This window comes from Procambarus clarkii, chromosome 57 (genome assembly GCF_040958095.1).
Source record: "Procambarus clarkii isolate CNS0578487 chromosome 57, FALCON_Pclarkii_2.0, whole genome shotgun sequence".
Classification (NCBI taxonomy): Eukaryota; Metazoa; Arthropoda; class Malacostraca; order Decapoda; family Cambaridae; genus Procambarus; species Procambarus clarkii.
The window spans coordinates 30544959-30554193 of NC_091206.1; the positions used below are offsets into that span (position 1 = coordinate 30544959).

The window sequence follows — 9235 nt, forward strand, 5'->3', positions numbered from 1 at the left end:
CCCTCATGTTTAAACAGGCCAAGAGAGAATGATAAACTCCCTCTACTCATGCCATTATATATCAACGGGTCTAATATGTAATACTGCAATCGTACATCCATCCTTTTCAAAATATACAGGCTCCCCATCTTGATCTGTTAATCTAATACTGATGCCATCAATATTAGTCGTATTTAAAGGTTTATATAATTTCCTGTGTGTTACATTACTTTGAAACGAAACAACATCCAAGATATTTACAATCTGATTACCAAACATGGTTGGCTGCACCTTATCACAATATACACACAAGAAATCTATACGGCCTCCTGGCCTAGGATGATAATAGCATGTATCTTGTACAGATAACCTGTTATTAGGTAGCTTATTCATAATAAAAATATCATAGGCTTTACCTACTTCAGCTCCAATAACTTTACATATATTTCGACCGAAAGATAAAGAAATTCGAACAACTAATTTTCCATCCTTTGTAATAAATAATTTTAACAACTTCTCACTAAATGCTGCATTAAACTTAATTCGATTAATACTCGAATCATATTTCATATAAATGTCCCCGTGATCTGGGAAATTATAATTAAGTACAGGTCCTATAAAACTCAGTGAACCTTTTGAAAATATAGTAGAAATTTCTCTATTTAAAATAGTCGTTAGCTCTATGCAATTATCACTGGCTAAAATATCCGACTTTAAAGTGAAAGATGTATTCACCGTATTCAAATCAGATAAATTTTTATTAGACACTAGAAGTTGAACTGAAATAAAACTTTCCGGGTCATTCCTCCTAACAGCGAAATAAGATGGAGGCAGGAATATATTCTTCAGGCACACTTCATAAGCTTTATTCGGGTCTAAAGGCAGCTGATTATGTAATCTATTTTCAAAAGCATTGGGAGCATTGTTTTTAAATACATCAGTATCAGAGTTACTCGCTGCATATATAACGTAACTATCCATCCTGTAGACTAATAGTAAATGATAAAAAATAAACAGAAACTCACCTTAATATGGTATCCAGGTAGACTCTCCCTCATCTCCAGCCTTGATCTTCCTCTTCAAACTTGGAGGAGAAAACACTTGATTTTTCGCATCTACATTTCTAAATAAATTCTTAGGTGTAGAGGTCAAAGAGAAAAACAACTTTGCTATAGGCAGTTTATCTTCTGGGAATAACAATTTCGGAGTGCACATCCTGCCTATAACGTCATCAACAATATTGATCCCAGTAACTGGCGATGTAATGTTCCCTTCCTCATCCCACTTTACAAGTCCAGTTGTATTAAAATAATTTAACAAGGAGACAGCAAAATCATAATCCTTAAGCTTTAATCTTAAGTCTATCAAGTGTTGTATAACAGGATTTGTTCTCACTGTCATCGTAGGCTTCTCAACACTTACTGCCGTAGGCTTCTGTTGATCAATAGCTTTTCGTGGTACAAGATAGAATTCCTTCATTATTCCTTATTAAATAGCCTTGAAATGAAATTTATAGCTATGGGAAGTAAAATGCCCAATAAATTACCTCCTCTTTTACTTGTTAATATGTCTTTCTTGAGTGAAATAGCCTTCTTCTTACAGGCTAATGTATGGAGTAGAGCTCTATATTTAGAAAGTCTCTTTAAAATAGGCTTCCCAACTTCAATTTTATTTTTTAAGAAATTATTAAATATTTCTGATAAGCAAAGTATATGTTCCTTTTTAAGAGTCTTAATTAACTTTTTCCTAGAATTATAACCTAATCTAGCTAATAGTTCAATAAATCCACGATACTTGCTAACTAAGGGCTGCTTCTTCATAGTTTCTTCACGTCATCTGAATTCACCCACTGATCAAATGAACTGTCGTAACCGACGTATCTAACTTTATATAAAGTAGTATTACCAACTTTACGTTTACTTATAATTCTCTCAATTTCAAATGTATCTGACAAGTAGGTGGGAGTCAACTCCTCTCTATAAAATCCGCCTTCTATAAGTCTATTATTTAAGTCCTTTAGATAATATAAAGGCACGGGTTGTTTAGTATCAATTTGAGCAATTGTAAATATTTCCTTAGTGTTCTGTTGATGAAAACCTCTTTTGAACTTTGAAATACGATTAGATAAGGCAAGCCGTACTGTATCTCCTACAGACAGATGATTACTGATGCGTAGCTTAGTCTGCTGCTCTCCTTTATACATGAGCTTAAATTGCCTAGTCACATCTTGAGGCGAAGATAATGCATGTACATCAATAGGTATTTTCCCCTTTAATCCTCTATGTGGTGTTCTATTATACGTTTTAACCATATCAGGTAAAACATTTATATAGGTTAAGGTGTTATAAGCCGTTAAATATTTATATATCTTAGTTTTCAATGTTCTTATAAATCTCTCTGCAATGCTGGCTTTAGTTTCCTGAGAAAATACACTGTACAGATCAATGTTTTTACTGTCTAACATTCGTTTCATATATTTATTATAGAATTCACCGCCCTTATCAGTGTTAAGCTTCCTTACACCTTTTGATGAAGGTAAATCCAGAACAGCTTTCATGGCTTCACTTACACTCTGACCTGATTTAGTGGATAGTGGAACTACATGTGCAAACCTTGAAAATATATCAACACAAACTAATAAATATTTAATATCATTGTTGTGCTTAGCTAACAATGTCATATCAGCCAAGTCACTGGTAAAGAAAGCTTTAGGTCTAGGTGCTAAGATACGTCTTCGTTTAAATTTACGTTTTTTTAATAGATGTAAGGTATATGCATTAGACGTTTTTAAATAGTCTTTCACATCTTTTATAGTTATTTCAGGGATTGTTTTCTTTGCAGCCTTATACAATTTTAAAACGCCACCAAACCCACCTATGGACTTGGGGTCATTGTATATCTTATTAAGAGTTTGTGTAATGTTCACCATTGATACACTATTTCATATGGGGGTTCATTTACAATATTTCCCCTAAATATTATGGATTCAGGTGTTTTAACGCCCAAGTCAACAAGTAAATACCCATACTGTCGAGAAATCACTTTCTTATATATATCTAAAAATTTCTTGGCATCTTGTTTTCCGAATATTTGTCTGCCTAATGTTTCTATCTGGAATAAGTCTCTTGATTTAAGCAGAATAAAATGAGAAGCATTTAAACTTATAGATCTAGAAAATTTCCCACTGAAAAATATATTTTGGGTTATAAAAATAACAGAGATGTTCTCATGCCGTCCCTTAGTAAATATATCACTTACTATTTTAGAATTTGTAGATTCAACATACAAGTCATCATAAACAACTAATATATGAGATGTGTCCTCTGGATCACGATCGTCTAAAGGGTTTACAATTTCAGAGAAAAAGATATCTTATGTTTAATGAGTGGATTAGTTCTCAACTCTTTATACCCGCTTCCACAGATAATTATTTTTGCAAAGTTCTGCTGATATTTCTCTATCATTTTAGCACATAAACCCACCATTTGAAAATCCAGCAATAATAATTCTTGACGGTTCACTAAATATATTCAACTGGGATTCAGTAATAACTTTTTTCTGCCCTTCCATGTTGCTAGGATTCAATAGACTAACTACAAATATATAATGAAAGGAGTATTTAAACGAAATCTACATTCGAGTTTTTATTTTAAACATAACCAATAAAATCATAGTCATAACATATCCAATACAGTAATAAAATCATAGAATATACAATATCAAATATCATAGCCAATAAAATCATAGTCATTTCTTATCCAATACAGTAATAAAATCATAGAATATAAAATATCATAGCCAATAAAATCATAGTCATTTCTTATCCAATACAGTAATAAAATCATAGAATATAAAATATCATAGCCAATAAAATCATAGTCATAACATATCCAATACAGTAATAAAATCATAGTCATAACATATCAAATACAGTAACAAATCATAGCCAATACAGTAACAAATAAATCATAGTCTTAAAATAGCAATTTGAACATATCAAATACAGTAATAAAATCATAGAATATACATTATCATAGACATTAAATCATAGTCATAACATATCCAATACAGTAACAAATCATATCCAATACAGTAACAAAATAAATCATAGTCATATCATATCAAATACAGTAACAAATCAAAGCCAATACAATATCATAGACATTTGAATATAGTTATAGATAATACATAGACAATACAGTAACAGACTTAGTTGTTGTTAGGGAATAATTGCTGAGCGACTCTATCCCGCTTTTCCCAAAGATTAAAAATGGGGAACAATTGACGTCTTGGTTGGGGATTATCTACAATTACTGGATCCCCTACCTGCACCTCTTCCTCTACCTGAACCTCTTCCTCTACCTGTACCTCTTCCTCTACCTGTACCTCTTCCTCTACCTGTACCTCTTCCTCTACCTGTACCTCTTCCTCTACCTGTACCTCTTCCTCTACCTGTACCTCTTCCTGTACCTCACGCTCTGGAATGTCTGGGTGACCGTAAGCTAATGACTCTGTGGGACTAATGAGGTACCTCTTGTCATCAAAAGCTGACAGACCGCGCTTAGTTGTTTTACACGTGCATATCTGTCCATTAACATTACGAATGGATCGGGATACAAAATTAAAAGTTGTATTTGTCTCTAATGTGTTCTGAAAAGATGCATGTGTTATTTTCTTTTGTTGGTGATAAGGAATCCCTTTACATTTACATAAATGTTCTTTATCAAGGGTTAGGAGAGAATAAGTTTTAGACTTGAGTGCAATTAATTCAGTTATAATTTTCTGCTTTACTTCTGACTTGAGGAGTCCTAATTCACCTTTGCGAGTAGCAGAATACATGGGATGATCTTTGTCAAAATTACTGAAATCCATATAATCTACTAGAGGAGCTTTTGTCATTTCTTGGAAAGCATCTTTACAGGTCAGAGTAAATATGAATGAGTCTGTATCCGTATAAATTAGTCTAGCTCTCTCCCCATAATGGGCTTTAACTACATTATACCAGAACTCGTATAAACGCCTCTTGGCTATCTGCAAGATCTGATATCCCATGTAAGAAGGAGTGGTAACTTTAAGGATGTCTTTCATTACTGTACAGAGAACCCTATCTTGACCTAAAGAGAAAGCTCGTTTATACAAAGGGTTTCTTGCATGAGTTAAGAATGAATGTTTTGTCGTTACTAGATGGTGAGTATTAGCATATCTAGATATATTTGTCATTGATTTCCCGTACAGACTATTACTTATGAGTTTAAAAGCTTTTTCTTTAACTTTACAGGTGGTATTGGCTCGTTCTCGAATGTTGGTTGAAATAAAATCTTTTAAATAGGGAGCCTGTTTAAATTCATAGATTGTTTTTACTCGTTCAACTTCTAGTCCAAGTTTTAATAGCAATAGCAGGAAATCAAGGCTTACTAAGTAGTTGTTTTGGGGCAAGTGGGATGCAATTAACTTAGTATTTTTAGGTGGGAGCTTACGTTTTTCATCATTAAGGGTTTTCTTACTGTACTCTGACAAAAACTCCTCCGTTATATTAGTATGAGACAGTACAAGGGGCAGATCATCGGTATACCTGGCTATCTCGGGAGATACATGTTTGGTATCGCATAAAATCCAATAACCTTTGTCTTGATTACAGGGGATATGTTGTAACCCATGCCCTAATAAGGTATCCCGCTCAAGGTCAGTTAATTGTCTAATCCCTCCCTGGGGAAGTACCTCAGCCATGCACGCTGCATATAGGCTGTTGAAGTCGAGGTACAAAATGTGAGTATCGTCATCAGAGCTAGGGTTAGATGTAGTGTGCTCGTTAACAGCCTGTGTAAATTGTCTTATGGAAGATGTGAACCCCCCTATAAGATTCCTTCTCAACAAATCATATATATTCTGATCATACACATAGTCAAGTACAACTTTTGATTTAAATAAGAATGCATCCCAAGCATAACTAGGAAGTGATACATAGAAAACAATATCTAGTTCATAAATTTCTTTCAGTGATGTTCGCCAAAGTGTAAATATATCAACTAGCATTCCCACGTCAACTTTTAAATATAACATGAGGTAATCCTTGATGTTTGTACAGTTCCCTAAATTAAATACTTTAAGAGCATTGTTATAATCTTCTTCAGACAGTGGAGCGTCATGTAAAACATTGTAAAACTTATCTCGCGACGGGAGCTGAGGTTCGTCTAACACGTCCATGGAAGAAATATAATCATAACATAGGCTTTGTTTACCTTTAATTAACAGAGCTTTAGCTTCATCGGATACGCCATTTAGTATGTGTTCAGTGTACTTGGTGGCTTTCTTACCGGCAACGTGCTCGCTTGCTAAGGTTCCTAATGACCCATTAAGGAGAGCTAGGCTATCTAGGAATTTAAGTTTACCTATGATGACTTGCATAAATTTCAATCCTTCCTTGGTTAGAATTTCTACATCGCGGTGAGGATTTTTGGACAGTTCTTTAAGTATAATTCCAAGATCATAGGCAGCATTATGGGAAAATGTGGTCAAGTATCTATGAGCATTTTTACATTGTAAATTGCAACGAGCACAATAAGCACCTAAGTAATTATTTTCCTGAATAGCATGATTATGATGTCTATGTTTATCTTTCTTATTCTTGAAAGTTTGATGACACAATTGACACGTATTTTGTCTTTGAAACATTCTTTCCTGTTCTCTAGACAAGTTCTTAGGGAAGTTGGGGAGCTGAGCATGGATAGCTTTCCATGAGGCTTCTAGCTTTGTAATAAAATGATTGACCGCGTCTGGGCCTACGTATGAATACGTTTCTACGACATTGAATTCCCTGTCTAAAATCATGTAAGCATAAGCAATTGCTTTATGCTTACATTCCACCATGCCTCTAGGATTTTGACGGTCTAATAGACATTCAAAATCGTAATAGGCGGTGTGAGTTGGGCTATAGGTCCTACCGTAATTTTTAAAACTGATTTTATCATTAGCGTTACAGAACGAAAATACTTGGGATACAGTGCATGACTCTTCGTGAGCCTGAATTTCATCTAAGGGAGCATGCAAAAGACAAATTTTGCAGAATTTATGAGTGTTAGGAATAGTATACTGATTATGGTTAATATTCTTTACAAATTTATCAAAGTCCTTGATCAAACAAAGATGCTTGCCTTCTAATAACAACAAAGGGACTTTATCGGCATACTTTTCCTAGCTAAACTAAGATAGTATCTGTTACTTTCATGAGTTATTGTATAAATATAAATAGAAATTTTGTTAAGCTTCTCTATTTTCTTAAAGTTATCAAATGATACGGGGAATCTGATTTCATCTGCCCATACTACGAATCTTCTACACATCGAAGGTTTTTGTAACACTTTCTAACGTTATCTAGGGTCCTGCCCAATGCTAAGTTTTTATATGCTGCAATGCACTGTAACAAACACTCATCTCCTTCACTTTCAGCATTAAATACTGATTCTTTACCCCTTAATTTCGCAGGATATGGTACGTAAGATCCAAGGTGCATAGGGTGGCGAATATATGAAAAATTAATGGCAAAGCCAGACATGGAATGAATTCCTATACTTGAGGATTGGACATTTTTTAGGCATTCGTCAATTTTAGCAGACATTTCGTCAACCCATGAATTTACAAGAACTTCCACCTCTTCCTGTGTAACAGTCTGAGTTTCGCCTCTAATTGAAAATACTTCGTCTAATATTTCATATTGATCGTCGGCATGATTAAGTTTTTGCAAAATTAGGCTTACATCAGGGTAAATGTGAAATGAGGGAGGGAATTCTTCCTGTATTTGTCTGAACTGATTGTCTATATATTCTATAAAAAATTCCCTATACCTATTTATATATAAGCTGGGGTCAGCGTCTAAATGACCGGGAATGGAGAAAGAATGTCTCGAGAATGATCCTTCGAAATGGCGTATGACTTCTAACACTCGCGGAACAACATTATCTAAGTTAAGTACCTCTGGGGAATCTGGAGCGTTGACTTCTTCATCTGATATGTCGTGAACAGGGGGTTGATTATCTTCTTCTTCATCTGAGGATGCCTGAAGGTTGCCGTCTGGTGCATCTTCTTCTAGCTCCTGGGAAAGCTGGGGTTGACTGCGTACAGGCGTGCTCCACTCAGAGGGTTGGGATGAATCCAGGGGCGATTCTGTAATATAATATAATATTAGCAATGAATAAACATTAAGAGGAAAGCAAATTTGAAAACATTAAGAGGATTTGAAAACCTTAATAGGAAAACAATGTTTGTAACTTTAAGAGGAAAATATCGTGTAAATAAGAGGATTTATTATTAAGAGGAAAAACAAAAGTCTAAATAAGAGGAAAAACTGAATTACAGATAAATAATAATATTACTTACGAGCTGGGATGTTGATTCCACCAAGTAAGAGATTCTCTTGATCACGAATAGGAACTCCTGTAATGGAAACATTTTTCTGTATGAGTACTTATTACTTATTTATACACTTGTTAAAATATACAATTATTAACTTTTAAATTACGAAAATTATTGTGAAAACGTACGGTTATTTATGATGCGACGGCGTTTGGGTGGAGGTTCAATGACGTTTCTGGCTTCGGTGGGAGGTTCCCGGTTAACGGACAAACGACAGTACGGGCAGGAAATAGAACCATGAACTGAAATAAGAATAATATATATAAATTGACTGTCTGTATGTATGTATGTGTGTTTCAGATATATATTTTCTTTGAAAGTTTATTGAATGTGCGAGAAAAAGAGGTACTTACGATTTGCACAATAGAGTTGTCCACAGCTGGTACAGGTTACGTCAAAATGTCCAGGCGGTGTAGGCCCGTTGCATCCTATACAGTACAGTCTGCATTCTTGAAGAGCGTTGATAGACATTTCACCTAGGCATGTTAAACACTGAGTTTGACACACATGCACGATTTCGTTGTTGTTGAGAGGAGACAGGCACAGAGGACACACTGACATGATGATATGACTAGACTGGGGGAACCTTGTGAACAGGATGAAGATTGAATGTTGACTGAAAGTGTAGGCTTCTGAGACTTTGGCCTTAGGCAATCTGAGGGGGCCTCTGAATGAGCGTAATAACGATAGTGTGCCCCTGAGTGAGCGTTTGGCTGTTTTATTAATAGCGAGAATGATTGGCGAATACTGGGAATAAACTCTTTTATTATAAATTGTGTAAACTAAGAATTAGATGACTAAATAAATTATAAATAAATAAATAAGTTTTATTAACGCCTAATGTATA

General features: G+C 34.6%; 1 long non-coding RNA gene across 1 annotated transcript; it reads right to left on the reverse strand.

Moving 5' to 3' along the window:
• Window positions 1-4095: 4095 nt before the first annotated feature.
• Window positions 4096-5538, reverse strand: LOC138353286 (uncharacterized). Its single transcript, XR_011223104.1, has 3 exons — window positions 4450-5538; window positions 4348-4413; window positions 4096-4311 (listed from the first exon to the last, which is right to left on the reverse strand). It is a non-coding gene; the product is annotated as an uncharacterized lncRNA (long non-coding RNA).
• Between the last annotated feature and the right edge of the window lie 3697 nt (window positions 5539-9235).